At 41.1% G+C, this 17,648-nt stretch overlaps 1 protein-coding gene across 10 annotated transcripts in view; it reads right to left on the reverse strand.

Annotated features, from left to right (window-relative positions):
- VSNL1 (visinin like 1) overlaps positions 1–17,648 on the reverse strand; it is a 93,494-nt gene that overhangs the window by 74,788 nt on the left and 1,058 nt on the right. Inside the window, exon 1 of one of the 10 annotated variants that reach the window (XM_075049083.1) lies at positions 17,560–17,635. The exons of 4 other annotated variants lie outside the window; for them this stretch is intronic. The gene's annotated coding sequence lies outside the window, so the exon portion shown is untranslated. Of the gene's footprint in view, positions 1–17,490; positions 17,636–17,648 lie in introns of those variants that run through there. 5 more of the 10 variants (XM_075049086.1, XM_075049088.1, XM_075049085.1 and 2 more) reach the window with 5 other exon arrangements.

Raw genomic sequence — 17,648 nt, forward strand, 5'->3', positions numbered from 1 at the left:
CATCTATCTGGTGTTACACAAAGAATTAGTTGTAGCATCCCCACTGCATCTACAATGCTTAGTTTCAAGCACCCGGAGATAGGTAGATATCCTGTAAGTCCTACTTCTCCAAACAGCACAGGTCATTTTGACATTTTAAGAGGACTAAGTCACCAGGCATCTAAGCACCGTGTAAATTAATTAAACGGGTTGAAGCAAATCCAGTCATACCCAAGGGTCCCAGTTCAGACATCATGTAACTCTACTTCCAGGTCTCATGACACACTTCTCTAGATTCTTACTTTTCTTAAAGAATTGTCCTCTGAATACAGAAATGGCATGCATTCATCATTAACCTCACCCTTGGTTAAGCTGCTTTGATTTGTTTTCAACCATGACATACTCACTTTGTCCTTGCTTTTGCTCTCTGAAGTAGTTTATAAAAGTTGAAAAAAGGACTGCTTTGTATCATATGGAAAATAACTGTGCTGTAAGGAACAATACCAAGGCTGAAAAGCCTAAAATTAGACCTGCAAGCTTTGCTTTCATTGGCAGCAATGTGTGTGCATTCATATTGTCCCAATCCTACATTCTACCTCTTCTGTTCTTGCGAAACACACTACTTTCTGAAAAACACTGAAGTTTAAAATAGCAAACCTCTCTGATTCAAGGATATACTGACCTTGGTAAATAATAGTGAATTACAAGATCAGCTTATTTTCAAAAGCAGTAGCAAAGAAAAAGCATTTGCAGAAAAAAAGCTGAACATCTCTGAAATGATGCCTGGAATAATCCTGTAATTTCCATGTTACTTTTTTTTTTCCCCTCCTAAGAAAACTCAAACACAAATCTAATAGCTGTATTTTTCTACCCTGAAAGCAAACTAGTGAGTGGATATGCACTATATAAAGTGGCTGGTGCTGGGCAACATGGGACTAACAGGGATAATTTAGTCATAACAGGTTAGCATCTACGATATACCCATTCTCTTCTCAGCTACATCCATTCAGTTCCACTGTAGTCAATAGGGGGAATAAATAAGAGCAAAATGTATCCAAAAGGTCAAACTTCATGAATTTTCAAATGAAGAAAGCCACAGAGAGGCTAAAGTGAAACCAATGCTAGCTACTGCCTTAAAGATAATGCAAGCTGTTGCTAGTGTAGTGTTTATTTTGAGTGTCTCCTCCTGGAATTTCAGGATAAAATATGAGATTGGCAGTGAGCCTGAAGGGGGTATAGTCAGAGCAGTCCAATTTCAACAGACTATTAAGATGAACTGTTGGGAGTTATTTTACAGGTTTATGGCTGTAGCTCACTCTGAAGCACAGTGTTATTAATATTTGCAGAACACTATGATATAAATAGCAAAACTACATCCACCACCTAAGATACCTCCGGTATGCTCTGACAGAGCACTTTTTAGATAACTAAATACCATTAAATGTGCCACAAATGCTATACTTGAGTTAGGATATTAGATACAGATACAAGTAATGCAACAGTTATTTATCCATCAAAAAATGTTGATGTGGGTCTCTAATGTACCACTAGCATTAACAGCCTTAGGCACTAAATCAGGGGGTGATCTTCTGTCAGAAAACAGAATTTAATTCTAGCACTGTTACAGTGAACAAGGAGGAAGTTTCTTGGAGTTAGGACCAGGGGAAGCCTAGACAAAGCTGGTCCTGAACTGCATTCAGTGTTCCCACTGGAAAATCAGTGGCCATAAAGAGTAATGTTTTCAAAGTAAGACAAAGAGCAGCTGGAGAGTACTATTTGTTTCATCACACTGATTTTGTCAGTATTTCCTAATGTTTCCTACACCCTGGAAACTGTGTAGGCTGTCCTTCAAGCTTCGCTTACCCAAGCAGCAAGTTCCACGGGTCACACGGTGGCATTTCAGACAAAGTTGAGCTTTTGGAAAAAGAATTGAGGCTGGTTGCGTCACTGAGACAAAACTAAGATATTAACCACCAACTGCCTCATGAGCAGGCTGCGCAGCATGATGGAAACCCTGAGAAAGGTAAATACACCATTCCCAGGACCAGAAAGTTTTGTCCTAGTTCCAACCTCAGGATGAGGTAATTTCTTCCTGGGACTGCCCTTCTTCCGTGCCTGATTCAGCCAGGTAATTACCTCCTGGATTTGTGGGTAGGAACACGATCTGCAGTAAGTCCATTTATGGAGCTGTGGTTTCAGTCTCAGGCTTAGCTTTCTGTTCTTACATATAAAGAGTTACTTTTACTGCCTTGATAACTACCATTTTTCAAGTTTCTGTAATTCTTCCAAGCTCTTCTAATGATTCAATCACTATGGACATGCTTATACTTGAATCGGTAGTGGATATGAACTACAAAAGGTATTCCTGAGAAATTCAAGCTAGTAATACTTTTATCCCTTTCTTATTCTTCAGAAAAGCATCTTATTAACATAGCTGTATTTCCAGAGAATAACAATTCTCTAGACTAAGAGTATCTAAACATAGAACTAATTTGGAATAGCTTTTCCCAAAGAGCATCAGGAACACAAGAGCTCCTCTCTGCTATACACTTCGCTACATAAATGTGATCTCTCATTTTACATAGAAGGCATAAGATCCATGGGCATGGATACTTACAGAAAGAAATTTTATATTATTTATTATTGATTATAATGGATAATCAATAGCAGAATTGATCCTACGATGGGATTTTATCGGAAGTGCACTGGAAGTATAATTGCCACATAAAAATAATTAAACTTGTTAAATATTTCACAGTGAGCTGTAGAATCCTTTTCAAAAGATTTAAATTAAATTAAATTTAAATTAAATTATATCTATTTTAAAAGATTCTCCCCAGATCCCTACACAAGCTATGGACGCTGGTGCTGAACACTTTATAAACTTTATATATTCCATACTATAGTATATAGAAGTTCTGCACAGAGGTAGAAGGTAGCTTTGCAAATTTCTTCATGAATAATGTAAAGAAAAGTAAATTAGGCTCTTCTGGAGCTCTTCTGACGGAGCAGAGGTAATGGCACGATATCGTGAGTCTGTGTGTGAAACAGTGAGTAAGAAACTTTTCCTCAAAGCTTCACACAGATCTTGGGGAAGTGTGAGGTTAAACTTGTGACCTGGGCATAACTGACACAGGATGTTTATTTCTTAGGAAAAACAAGTTATCATTCAAGCTGTCTGTGGTGTCTTTAGGTCTTTATTCACTTGAGGCGTCCTCACGGTCGGTGCCAGCCGTCATTAAACTGGTGGGTGCTGAGGCAGGTTGTGCACTGGAGTGCCAAAGTGCCCCAGCGCCTGGGCACGTCCCCGCAACGGCTCTCCCCAGCCCGCCAAAGGCAGAGACCTAGTGCCAGCAGGCTCTGCTCACACCAGAGGCAGAAGCAGGGCCCCAGCATCCTCTGCTTTACTCCACACCATCCATTCCCCAACCAAGGAAGTACTTATTTCACTCCAAAGCAGTCTAGACATGAGCTAATATGTATACAACGTAGATGCACAGGAGATTATGACCTGCCACAAAACCAGAAGAAACCATCATCTGATAAACTTGAGAGAAAAAATTTAGACAGGTTGAGTAAGCTTCATGCTAGTGAATATATTGCTATCATCATCTCCTTTTGAACAGCTGCTTCATCTGCTCACTGCAGAAAGGGCTGTTTGCTGCTTCCCACCAGCCATATTCTGCCTTTCCAGTACGTGAGGCTTGTTTTTATTTTGGCTGAGCAAAGGGAGATTTGGAGAAACTGTTGCAGGAATGGCAGAGTGCAGGGAGCTGCCTTGCCTACTAATCGATGCATGCAGCTCAGGAAGAGAGGCAGGATGAGCACTGTTTCCTCCCTTCTTGTTCATCTGCCCCTGTGGGAACAAGCAAAAACCGCAGTGACACATTAAGGCATGTGCTGTCAAAGTGCCTCAAGCAGAAATGTAAGCAAAGCATCAAGTGACTGAGCCCATTCAGCTAGCCATGGGATGTAAGGCTGTTCCAGCCAAAGCAAAGTCCCACTACAGCTGAACCATACATTTAAATTTTTCATTTAGAGTGATAAAAAGTCCTGTTCAGTGGTCTGAAGCTACAGGAACAAAATAAAACTGGCAAGCTCTTTTGCTGAAAAACAACCAGACTGTTGAGTTCTACTTTCAGAATACAGACCTAAGCTGAAGAGTGTGCCGTATGAGCTCTGGAGTCTTGCTATACTGAAAAAAAATTGTACAACCAACTCTTACATATGGCAGATTTTCATCTTCTGTCTTCCATAATGTGGACTTGGCTGACAGCACTTAACAACTTAATGGAGCCTGATGGAGTTGAATTGGCTTATATCCAGTGTGATTGGTGCTCAGATGACTCCACTTTTAAATATTTTGCCATAATAATAAATAGGAAGTAATAATCACCCACAGTTGGCCAAAGAAATAGAGATTTTTCAAAGGAAAAACAGGGAACACACAACTTCTGGACCATTCCACATAAAATATATACCTTTCATTTCCTCCTGCTCTAGTACTTTTAAAAAACTACTTTTACCAGGTCTCAGTCTTTACCCATTCCCCTCTGAAACAAGCAAGAACAGATAATAGCTACTCCTGCCAACTCTTACTGTAGTGACAAATCTCAGGCACAACCCACAGATTAGCAGAATGTAACTGGTTATGCCTGTTTACTGCACGGTACTGAGAAATCTTCAGGTTCCAGTTTATTCACAGTCAAACTGATTTCTAGGAAACGCTTCACATGTCCAAGGGGAAAAGCCACAAAGCCTGTCTAAAATGGAATTCGGCTACATATTATAGGAGAGCTCTACCATTTTATAGTTTGCCATACAGCATACAACTGAGAAGAGGTCAGTTGCATGCTTCTTTCTAAAGGGTAATTTCAAATCCAAATGAGAACTGATCTGGGATCTTATTTTTTCATAGTACTTTGACAACCATGTGTGCATGAGCAATTTTCATATGTGGAGTGCTGACACCTGTATTTTTTATGCAAAAACCTAAGAAGAAAAAATATGTCAAGGACTATGGCTAACCTGATAATTACAACTGATGTAATAATTGTATATAAATGTAATATAGTGATCTAATTAACCCAATGTAATTAAAACCCAGAGATAACAGAGACATGCATCTCCTGACCATCTACTTAAAGAGCCCAATCCGTGCTCTGCAGCCCACCTCCTCATCAGCTCTGGTCCAAGTGGATGATCATTATCACACCACCACCCGACTGAGATCTCAGCAGCAAAAGCATAGGAACCTGGGAGACATGTAAATACCTGCTTATTTCCACTTCATAAATATTCAAAAATTAGACCGGTGGTGGCCTAATCATTTAAATTTAAGGTATACAATAATTATTACTTTTTGTTCATTAAAACTTTTATTTCATTTTTAGTTCATCAACTACACACAAGCACTTGCTTCTGTAAGAATTTATAAGGATAGCCAATATTTCCAAACTGCACTGTTTACCTTCATACCAAGTACCTCAGAGAGCCAAGAGGAAAGACAAGCCTCAGGAACGGGTCACAGGCAGACAACAATAACGACTCTGTATTGGTCCCATTACTTCATGGGAGGATGACTACATGGCGATTTTAATCTAACATAATCCAGTTCTGCTGCCAAAAAGGGTTATACACTCCAAAGAAAACCTCTCTTATTTTTGGAAGCAACTCCTTCCCTAATATCTTGTGTATACCCTAGGATTTGTATGGCCATGTGCAAGGAATGATAAGAAAAAACTGGCCATGCCCCTTCACCCAGAAAAGAATAGGTGGTAATAGGGAAGCAAGGCAACAGGGAAAGCTTCCCTTTCTAGCAGATGCATGTGATCTGGTGACCATATTGACCCAGCCAGTAGAGGTTGGCTTGGGCTGGATGGAGAGCTCAGCCCAAGCTGGTGCCACCATTCATCCGCCCGCTGTCAGGAATGTAGATCACCTGGTGCTGGGGTAATCACACGTCGCATTTCACTCGGGACAGACCACTGTCATACCAAAAGTCCAATGGGACACTGCTTTCATCCAAATTTCTAGGCCTGCATCCTCATTCTTTTCAGACCCCAAATGTGGTCACCCCACCAGCAGATCTTGTACTACTCATCTGACTACCAGCTGCAGAAGACAATCATCAATATGGAAGCAATACCTGAACTGTATGGGCAACTCTTTTGAGGAAGAGACTGGCCTTTACCGATCTATGGGACTGAAACACTTGTAGATTATCGGTGAAAAGTTTACACAAATGCCAAACATTTTCCCACCTTGACTTGTAACAACTAGAAATGGCGTTTTTGAGGTTTTGCCCAACCTCTTTCAAATTAGCAGTGCAAACTGAGTTCCTCCCAAGAAAGGAACTTCAGTATAGCACTGTGATCAAGCAAATAGGTAAAACATGGTCTACAATTCACTATGAGAATCAAGGTCTTGGATTCCATCCTCTGCTTTGCCACAATTTACTAAAAGCTCTTGGACAAGTCACGTTTCTGCCTTCTGCTTCATCATGTAATAAAATATGAATAAAATCATGTCAAATTCTATAAATTTGCCAATACTGTAGGTGTCATAGCCCATTCAAAACTGACATCAGTGGTGAAAAACTACACAGTACATAAATACAAATGCAAAACAATGAGCAACTTGTCATTTAAATACTTCAAAATCAGGGCTCCAAACTAACAGCTTTTTACTGCAGAAAAGCAGGATTTTTAAAAGCAGCAGTTCAGTCATAAGATCAATGAATCATATGATGAGAAAACATATACAGTCTTATGCAAATGCTTCACATTTTATTTTTCAATCCTTCTCCCCACTTAGTTTCATGTCCCAAATGCCTCCAGACAAGCAAATTCCCTTGTACCCACACAGAACTCACTGCCAGAGGTAGCCTGCACTGGGGGTGCTTCTCTGGTCATTTTTAGGACTTACTTGTACGTGACTTAAAACCATCTCAATTTGCCACCTTCTTCCCCAACAGCTGCATCTATCACCCATCTCACACATACATACAAGCAAAGTTACCACAGCTCAGCTAGCTACCTATTGGCATCTCAGTAAGGCTTTCTCTAAGCACCTAACTCAGACGCTTCTCCCCTAGTACTGTTCTGATACAGCTTGGCTATCATTGCTATCATTCGGCTATCTACCCGAAGAAGCAGTTCAGAGAAAAGTGGCAAGAATCAGCTGGATTTGTCACTAAATTCAATGCTTCCTGGAAATTCAAATTTGCCCTGCAAGTTTTCTCACAACACCTAAAAAATCGTGAGAAGTGATGAGCCTGTTGGTAATTTTCTAATTAATCACCCTTTCTGTGAGAGGCTCTCCACTCTTCAGTCTTTCCCAGATGCTGATACCTTTGCCTTCTGCTATCTTCAAATGCTATCCTACTCCTTTTCCTCACTTCCCTCTTCCTTTTTGATTCATTTAAAAAGTCTTCTCCCTAGCACTGAAATCCTCGCAGATCTGATCCTCCCTACATCTCTGACATGATTCATGATCACACCTTCTCCTTCTCCCCAAGTCTTAATCTCCTTCAGGCTATGAGCTTGCTGAACACTTACACCTACATTTCTAGTCAACTCTATGTGTTCAAACCAACAGATTTTCCCATGTGTTTAAAACAAATCACTCGCAGAAGTGTTTTGGTGGTTCAGGATGTACTTTGCGCTATTCAAATCCATTCCTTCATCCAATTTTTCCAGTAGGGATCTGACAGATCAGCTCACAGAATGAGTCCTGATATTTGTATGACCTTGGACTTTGGTCCAGCTACTTAAGGATGGGATTGATTCAGAAATGAAATTTCCAGTTCACATTCAACTCTAGGGGAATTTTTAATAATGAAACACCATCAAGCCATCCTTCCTTTTGCTCCTAAATACTTCCTGATGTCTGTGCTTGTCAACAGCACTGCTAATGTCACTGCCCACTGATGGCATACATTTTCTTTCACTGTACAACCACATCTAAGTCACTTTTACTGTAAGAATTTTTGCAGCATGGCCAATTATCATAGCGAAGTTGACACACGGTGACTTTGTCCCTATGACTTGTGTGAATTTGATCCCTTATTGTTTTGTTTATTCTCCTAGATTCAACATTTACAGAAGATAACTATCCAGAGTGATACCACTAACTTTGATCATTCAGAACAAATGAAAACCTGCTAATTTCTGCAGATTTCTTGAAGGTATTATCAATGGAAAACAGAAGTACAAGACTGAAATGGCTACTAGCTGCTGTGCAGGTCTCACTAGAATTGGGAATCTCATAAATTACTATTCTGAGTGACCAAATGCAGAGTTACTTGTCTTGCACAGCTTCAGATGTTGAAGCCCATCTGAATATATATCAATGCTGACAACAGTAAATAGTTGGGTTTACTGGGCAACACTGAGAATTACAATCTCCAGATATCTCTGTTACATATAATCCCAGAACAACCTTGAACATTTCATGAACTCTTTCTTTTATCTGGAGGTGAGCTGACACTGATGTATTGTTATTGGTCACCACTAATACACTCCTATTGGCAACAGGGAGATGCGTACAGATGAAACGAGTCATACATTGCAACAACTTGCAATTTATATGGAAGAAAGCGGAATTTTCAAAATATCTTTCTGCCTTCTCCTCAGCAGACTATGGAATATAAGACACTCACTAAAACTCAAGCCATAGTTAGACACAGTTATTTTGCATTTATTTGAAGTGCATGAAGATGCAGGAATTTTTTTTACTTTAAATTGTCTATTTGTATTTCACCAACATTAAAATGGCGACACAAAGTAATGATAGGACTGTTGATACTTAAATACAAATTACTTTATTATTTTATATTTACTGTGGATTTCTCATGCAACAGTTCAGAACCTTGCTAAATTGTTTTCATTTATTTAGTTGCATATTATGAAAAAAATCTACATTCAGTGAGAAATATTTGAAGGAGGTACTAATGTAATGTATCTTAAAAGTAACAGCAATTAACTAGCAAACAGTTCTCTAGCTCATTCTTCTCTAAAGAAAGCAAACTGCTTTGTGACTGAAGAACTCGCATTAGTAGATTTTGTTAAGCTAATTAACAATCTAAATGTTATGGCACTAAGTGATATGTACATACTGATAGGAGGGCCATTGATAACAGTATGTAGAAATAAAAAACACAGAGTATGTCATGCTAAATTACTGTAACATTTCCAGTGTCCTGTATCACATCCTCCCACCCCAACATTACACAACCCAGAAAAAAAAAAGAAAAAAGAAGTACATAGGCTATGTTCCTACTATGCAGATTTACAAGAAGCTACATCTTGGGCCTTGCACTAAGATATGGGGAGTTAGGGCACTGAAGAGAGTGATTCAACAAACAAGGCAGACAGACACACAGAAAGAGCACAGCTGTATTCAACATCTGTTCACATTGTACTGTGACTTCCCACAGACTTCTCTTTGGAAATACCAGTCTAGAGATACGTGGATACAAACCCAGCTGTTTAGAACGTGTTCTAGTGTGTATTCTACACTGCAGCCCCTGCAGCTGGAGCAGAGCGTGTCCCTGAGCCAGCTGTTAACTCGCTGGCTTTGCCACTGCAAACAGCCCCACCGGGGCAAAGCAGAACGTGGTGCAGGCTGCACAACCTACCTGCTCAAGGGCAGGATAAAGACCTGAGTACATAAGCCATGCTAAGCGCTGGACTGCTGTCTCTGGCTTGCTGCAGGTACATCATATATTTGGTTTAGGGCTAGTCTGAGTATGTCAGCATACTTCATTCACAACCTAGTGACTGCACAATAAATTTATCCTAATTAGCTTTGCAGGTGATGGACTCAGTCGCTGCTATCAGACATCGATTGGTTCAATGTCACTCCATGAAATCCCTGAACGTGCACCTTATCTTTCTGCACAGGCTGTAGTTACAGTATCTCTTATATGTTGTTAAAATTTTAATAAAAATATTTACCCTTATAGCACTGTACATACAGCTGCACTTCCTAGAACATATACAAAGGGCAGACCCTTGTTTTATAAAGCTCACAGTTTAGAAAACAAACACAAAACCACAGTTAAAATGCAAGATGAAGGAGGCATCCACCATGGTGCAACACGCACAGCCAAGTATCGTTAAGGAGAGGGAGACGTAGGCAACAGGAGACTGCTGGAGCAGAATCAAAGAGAGGAAGCAGAGCCAGAGAGGGAGGAAAAAAGGGATCAGTAAAAGCTGAAGGATGAGATAAGACATGAGGCAGAGTTAGTACCTGCTGACACTTCAGGATTACATTCTCATATAACAGAGCGGGAAGCCTGGATGAGTAATGTTCACCTCTTAAACCATGTACAAACTAATATTACTTATTGATCTGTGTTCCAGTAGCACCCCTTTGTGGCAGACACTTGAGAAAAATGTAAAGCATCATAACCCCTTCCAAGCCTCCTATTTCCCCAGGCAAGAATTAAAATAAATAAAACCCAGCCATTGAACTAAATAGCTAAGCACTCACCCAATGTGTACCATAGCAAGAGACAGCTGTTGTAAACAAAACTTGTTAATGAAGAATGATAAAGGCTACTTTGTGATCTACTTACCATACCTGAGGAGGAAAATGGAGCCTTAGAAGCTACTTCTCTTAAGCACTTTGGCATTTCAGTAATACGGTTGTATCATTAGAAATTCACTGACAGAAGAAGGCAGGCATATTTTCTGTAGTTATATGGGAAAAACAGCTTGTGATTCTTTGACCCTCCTCAGTTAAGGATGCATATAAAAATTTTAGCAAGGTAAAACATCTAACATTCTGATTTCAAGGCCAGAAAGCATCCTAATCTTCTAAATTTTCTCATTCTGTATGGATGCCAAGGACCAGATTCCAAGCCCGCTAGAGCACACTGCAGAGCATCCTTTGACCTTACACTGTGGTTGATGTGATCAGATCTAAAAGTACTAACATATCCAAGTCAGATGCAAAAAAAAAAAAAAAAAAAAGGTGAAAAAACACAGGTCAAACTTTGTTAGAGGGTATTTGAAAATACAGTCCTTTCATATAAATCAGTCTGCTTTGCAAAAATCATCAGTATGATCCATGTTTTATACATCAAACTAAAATTCCTTTTCAGGCCATCATACTTTCAAACTGAAAGCCTTTTATGCAATTCGAAACAGGTATTTCAAGACCATTCCTGAATGTTGGCACTCATTTGTATCATACAAAAAAATACACTTTTAAGATCAAAAATGACTGCTTTTAAAAAGTACAGTATGTATTCTGTTATAATGAAAGAACATCGACTATAGTGGTATTGACTGGATATGTGCTGGATATTAGCAATACTTGCACAAGTAACTTTCTGCAGCGTTATCCATTATATAAGCTGATTTTATTTTCAGTGCTAAGACCTCGTAAAACTCTTCACTTTTGCTAACTTTTCAAAATCAATTTTGTTATATATATACCAACTTCTATTAAAAAACAAAAGCATTTTAATTCAAACGACTAATATCCCAAATTTCATTCTCTAAGAATCTTCAGTTACTTTGTATTTCTAAATATAACAGATAAGAGTACACAGAAATATGCTGTATTCTAAAAGCTTCTATAAACAAGATGTTCTAATTTTAGAGGACTCCATTCTGAATAAAGTCTAATTAAATACACAGATATTCTCAAATGCAGTCCACAAAGAGGATAATATTCAGCTCTCCTCACTGCCGTTTAATTCCATCTTATAGCAAATGATTTAATATATACTTTTGAGTAAAAATATTTTCTACTAAGTGGAACACTAATCTTTTACTAAAAAAAATAATTTCCAGTAATATACTGCCCTTGTGAAATTATTTTTAGGTACTAAAATTAAGTCATATTTTATGCACACCTGCTCAACAGTTGACCTATTTAAGATGTAATATTCTTTCAACTACTTCAGGGATTGACTGGCTCAAGAACTGGTAATGAAGTCCAGAACCAAGATGCAAGGTGTACATTTTAACACTAAGGATAATTAGCTATTAGAAAAGCTTAGGGAGAACTGAGATAAATTTTCCACTATCTGTGGTCTTTAAATCAAGACTGACTCCCCCCCCACAAAAAATGTATGTGTTTTATGAACAGGAGACTAGATAGAGGCATCGCCAAGTCAAATGTTATGGACTCTGCTAGACACTTGGTTCAAATTCTCATTATTCCCCTTGTAAAGTTAAACATTTAAGAATCTGAAAGCTTTCATCTCTAGAACACGACTTCCTATTTAGCTAAAAGTTAAAACTTATTAAAGTAATTTTCATCAAAAGGTTTAGAGTCTTATATTTATTAATCTAAAAGCTCTGTAAATTACTGTCACAGCTTGTTTTCTTCCCAAGTATACTTTTTGACTTGTACAGTGCTGACAGTACATTTTCATCAAAGTTTGAACAAACAAGGTAATTCCGTTGGTTGTTATTATACTGCTTGATTCACCTCATTGGGAGTTAAACAAAATTCCACTGTTTTGTTATGCTTAACTATGGTATGAAAACACCTCAGTAGGCCAAAAAAGTTTAAACGCCGTTTGTAAGTCGTACCATCATGGATCTCAGTTTTTACATCTTTCCATCAGTGAACTTTGAGAAAGTCTAAGTTAGTGAACAAGAAATAGGTAAAATGATTCTTTCTGGTATTTCATAAACTATACAGTGGAGCTGCATAAAAACAATGATGCTTTTCTGAAATCATCAATTATTTAAAATTAAATCTGCTTTAAGTCAAAAGTGATTAAAGGTAATTTCAATCAAAAAGTTTAGCATCTCATATATATTAGTGTTAAAGCTATAACAATCACCATTACAGCTTGATTTTTTCCTGCACATCAATTTAGACTCTTGTAATGCTGATTATGTAGATATTCTTCCACAAATGGCTTTGTGATAATAGAGAGATTTAAAAATTCTTTATCTTCCTAGTAGGAAATTACTTTACTATAATTATCTTAAAAGAGCCACTTAATTACCTCAAAGTATCACTTTTCATGACTTCAAAAATTGTAGGTTGTTGACAAACTAAAGAATGTAGCAAACTCTTGCTTTTTCAAAACAGTGGAACTGGGGAAGTTGTAATATGTTCTGTTAAATTTGTACAGTCTGGGATTGAAAATATGACTTAATGGGGTTTGTTCCAGGCAGAAAGTCTTCAGTAATATCTGTAATACTTCTTCCTTTGTCCTTGATACCAGAATTTCAGAATACATCATGATTAGGTCAACAAAAGATGCATTTGTCATCTCACTCCCAGCGAACACTGTTTATTTCAATTAACTGTGGTTTTCCAAGTTATTTTACAAAACATATTCTGTTCTTTACCCTCCTCAGGGGAATAATCACAAAGAAAAACAGCTTGATGTTTTTATAAACACATCAGTGAAATTGAGTATCAAGTGATTTCTATCTTTTCTTCTCCTTCAACTGCCTCCTTGAAATGACTTTTTACAACTTTTAGCTATGAGACCATCTCTAATAATCTGCCTTAATTTCCTACTTGTGTGTTATTGTCCTTTGGGTCATATTCGTATCTAAACGTGGAAAAGCTCCTGAAAGTAGAGACCCTGTGGATAATGTCCACATAAAGTTTAAAACACAAATTGAAAAAATACATATATATTCTTAGCAACTTAAATCATAACTTAAAAAGCAATATGGATTTGAAGCACTACCTGGAGATTTTGTATTCCATGAACAACCATCCTTTTTATCATCTGTTTCATTAACTTTGAAAAGGATTGTAACTATTACTCTGAGAGCAATAGTAGAAAATTCAAAAGGTAAGATTCTTTCTTTCTATGAATAAAGACAAGAGTTGGAGCCGAGGTAAGAAAGCGCCTCCCTGTGATGGAAGCCCATCTGGATCCTTACATCTTACAGAACTACATATACACATGGCCTTCCCTATTCATGCTGTATTCCTGTATCATGCTGTATTCCTGTATCATGCTGTATTCCTGTATCAGACAACGCTTTCAGCAATGCCACACAGAGAAACTATAGAGTAAGTCATGATCTTTCCCAAGGATTAAGGGAAATAAACAGTGAAGAAGATAACTGGTAAAGAGAAAAGCAATACAAAGATGCAATTAAGGCAGAAAAAGATCACAGAAGAAACGAAATTATACTCCAAAGGAGGAAAGAAAAAGGCCAAGGATGTATAGCATAGCAAAAGGTATGTAAATGCAGTAATGGGGACCCACAAGTAAATGGGGACAGATAAAACAGTCTAGGCTCATTACCGTGAAGTCTGAGTCAAAATTAGGCATGAGGAATAATGCAGGAAGACCACACAGTTGCTCTTCTCTATTGGTGTAAGACAAAAATCAAAGGAAAGTACAGAATCCACTGGCAATCAAAACCACTCTAAAACAAGCTTCTTTTTAGACCACTCTAATGACAAATCCACACTGGTAAAACAATATGCATTAAAAACAAAGGGATGAAGACCAGTGCTGAAAATGTTTGACATCACAGACAAGGAACACAGCTTCTCATGATAAGTGCTATGTGTTTCAGTTCCAACTACTTTAAAAACAAATTTGCCTACCGCATTTGAAATTTTGTAACTCTAATTTCAATTACTGTACATTGCTGTTTAATTCACAATGAGAGGATAAGCCAGCATGATTTACCAAAGTGACATAAACTTCTGGAAATCCACAGGAATCTGCAAAATTCACAGAACTGCATACCTAAAATATGAGCATGAGGCACAGATATAATACAAAAAACTCAGGAATGCACAGTGCAGCCAGACATAAAATTAGAATTCCAAAACTGAAAACAGAACCAGAACAGCAGCTTGAAAAGTAAACAGTTTCAGAAGCTCCCGTAACAAAGTCCACCGTATTCATGTGTGTGTTAGAAGGAATCTGTATTATTAGATTTAGATCCTGCCTGCAGCTATATTGAGAGTACAGGCAGAAAGGAAAGTCAAGAGGGCTAGAGTATACCATCCCAGGGCTACACCAGGGCTATACCATCCCAACACACTGAAAAGAGAAGAAATGGAGCTGCAGCAGCGTGGTACTGCAGCCCATTCCCCATGCCCTCGAGTGGGACCATGCTGGAAGAAGGCAGGCTGGGACCCCCCGCACACCCCGGGACACGCTGCCACCAGCAGGATGTCACACCCTGGGACACGTGTGGTGCCTTTTCCGAACAGCACCAAAGCCAGCTTCATTGCATCGTTTCCATCCTGCGCAGCCAGTCTGATTTCTGCCAGCGGAACCAGCAGCCTTCTGTTCTGCTCTGTTCCGCTCTGCCCTGTCCTACCCCATCACATCCCAGTTAGGCTTTGCCTTACCATTCTGGCCAGAGCATAGTCCTTCTTCTGGTGGGTACCGTGGTGTGCTATCAGCTGTGACTCTTGTGGTATATTACACCAGGGGAGTGCACATGGGGAACTGTACAGCAGGACTGACAGCAGCGGGGACACTGCTGGCATTTGCTCTGCGGTTGTGAGATTACGTAATGCTGGGACAGTCTGAAGCAGATGTCACTCGACGACACAGCTCATGTGCTGTCAACAGCTGGATGTTCCAGAACACGAGGCATGTTGAAAAATCGGCGGTGTAATTCTACGTACAGGTATGCATTTGTCTGGGGCAAGAAGACAGGGCAACCTAGAAAACTGATTAAGTATTGCAGTTCTATGTCAGAGAAGTTTGTGGCTAAACTCCTTTTGAGCCCAACAAGATAAGGATTCAGCCCTTAATTAAAATAATGAAGATTAAGAATACATTTCCTTATTTTTCCTTGACAGCAGCATGAGCCCAGACCACTTTATGCTTTATTTGAGTGCAAAATGTAATTAAAGTTTTAACTAAAATTGGTCACAGTCCACAAACCTGAAACGGATAGTGCTGTTCTAACACTGTACTGGAAAACCTTTCAAGTAAACCAATGCTCTTAAATGAACTGTGTTCTTTCAAAAAAAAAAAAGGGCATTCTGTCAAGCTAAAGGGTAGTGAAAACTGAGTCTGAAAATGTGTCATAGAAACGAAACTACTGGTAAGAATGTGTTCTGAAAGGGCCAGTGAATAGCTATTTTACACAGACTGAGCTTCCTCACGTACTTATTTTTCTCTGAATGTAAGGAATCTGTTCCTTACCATATTCCAGTTAATAAATATGTGCATCTTTTTCTTCTTCATAAAGAGGTGGCAGTACCTCTGAGAGCTGAACTTTCTAATATATGAAGGAAGAGAACGCCTATCCACAGACACGCTCGCTACAAAATATTGCTGAAAATATTTTGCCGGCAGAATTGTTGGGAGAAGTACCTCTCTCTCGAACGCATCTGTTACATTAACATCTTCTGTAGAAGACCATGGAATTTATTCATACATTTGGCCTTTCACTAATTGGCCGAGGCTCTGGCGTGCAAGTAATCACATTTCAGTTTTAATGAAAAGGGCAGGTTTTTTAATTACCCTGTTATCTGCACGCTTTCTTTGTCAGCCGAAAAGCCTGGCGGTGTAGGTAATCGCCGCCCCCCTCCCCCGGCCTTGCTGCGCTGTTTCGGGCGATGCGGGATTTGGGAGGGCAGCTCCCCCCCCCCCCACCCCCCCCAGCGGTACCTCCGCAGCGGGCGGGCGCTCCGGCTGCCCCGAGGGCTCCGCACGGCCGGGACCGGGGTCGGGACCGGGGTCGGGAGCGGGGTCCCACTCCCCGCCCTAGGAAGGCGGAGAGCCCCGTCCCACCTCCCAAAAGCCCCCGAGCGGGCTCCTCCAGCGGCGGGGAGGGAGGGTCTGCGGTTGCATAAGATCAAGCTCCCCCCCCCCAAATCTCCGACCGTTTCTCCCCCCGTCGGAGGCCGGAGCAGCCAACCCGGGCAACCCGGGCTGGGACAAGGCAGGGGAGCGCTGGGGGGTGGGGGGAAAAACACACCCCAGGTGAGGAAAGGCTCGTGGGGCTGGGGGCAGGATGCCGAGGGAATTGGGGGGGGACACACCTTGCGGGTGGCTTCGTGCAAGGAGGGGACCGCCCGGCTGCGGGGGGGGGGGGGGGTGTCCCTGTTGGGGGGACTCTAGGGGGGCTGGGGACACCCCCGGAGGGGAGGAGGATGCCTTGGACTCGGGAGTGGGCTGTGCGGGAGGGAAGGCGGCGCTGGGGGGGGACGACGACCCTTCCAGCAACCCCCGCCGGAGCCGGCGGCGGGAAGCCCGCCCCGCTCCGCCCGGCGCAGAGCCCCGGTGTCCCGGGGAAGCGTCCCCGCCGCAGCGCCGTGCCCGCCGCGCTCCCCCGGCACCGCGCTACCGGGATCCGGCCCTTCCCCAGGGAGGGGGGGGGGGTAGTAGGGAAAAGTGAGGGAGAAGAAGCCCCCCCGGGGCACCGGCAGGCATGCCCCCCCCCCCGCCCCCGCGCACACAGCGCACCCCCCGGGGGCAGACAACTCGCTTTCGAGCGGGGCTTGCGCGCAAAGTTGGGCCGGCCAGGCTGCCCCCCCCCTCCCGCCCGCCCTCCTCCCCCGTTCCGCGGCCGCGCAGAGCCCCCGCACCCCTCTCCGTTCGGGTCAGCGCGGAAAACGCCTCGCTTTCCCCCACGGCCGCTCACGATGTGGCTCAACCTGCTCCTCCTTTTGTTTTGATCTCTGGGAATTAAATTCTCTCTCCCGTCGCCTCCTTTCCCTCCTCCTCCTCCTCCTCCTCCTCCTCC

The sequence above is a fragment of the Buteo buteo genome, chromosome 17, assembly GCF_964188355.1.
Source record: "Buteo buteo chromosome 17, bButBut1.hap1.1, whole genome shotgun sequence".
Lineage (NCBI taxonomy): Eukaryota > Metazoa > Chordata > Aves > Accipitriformes > Accipitridae > Buteo > Buteo buteo.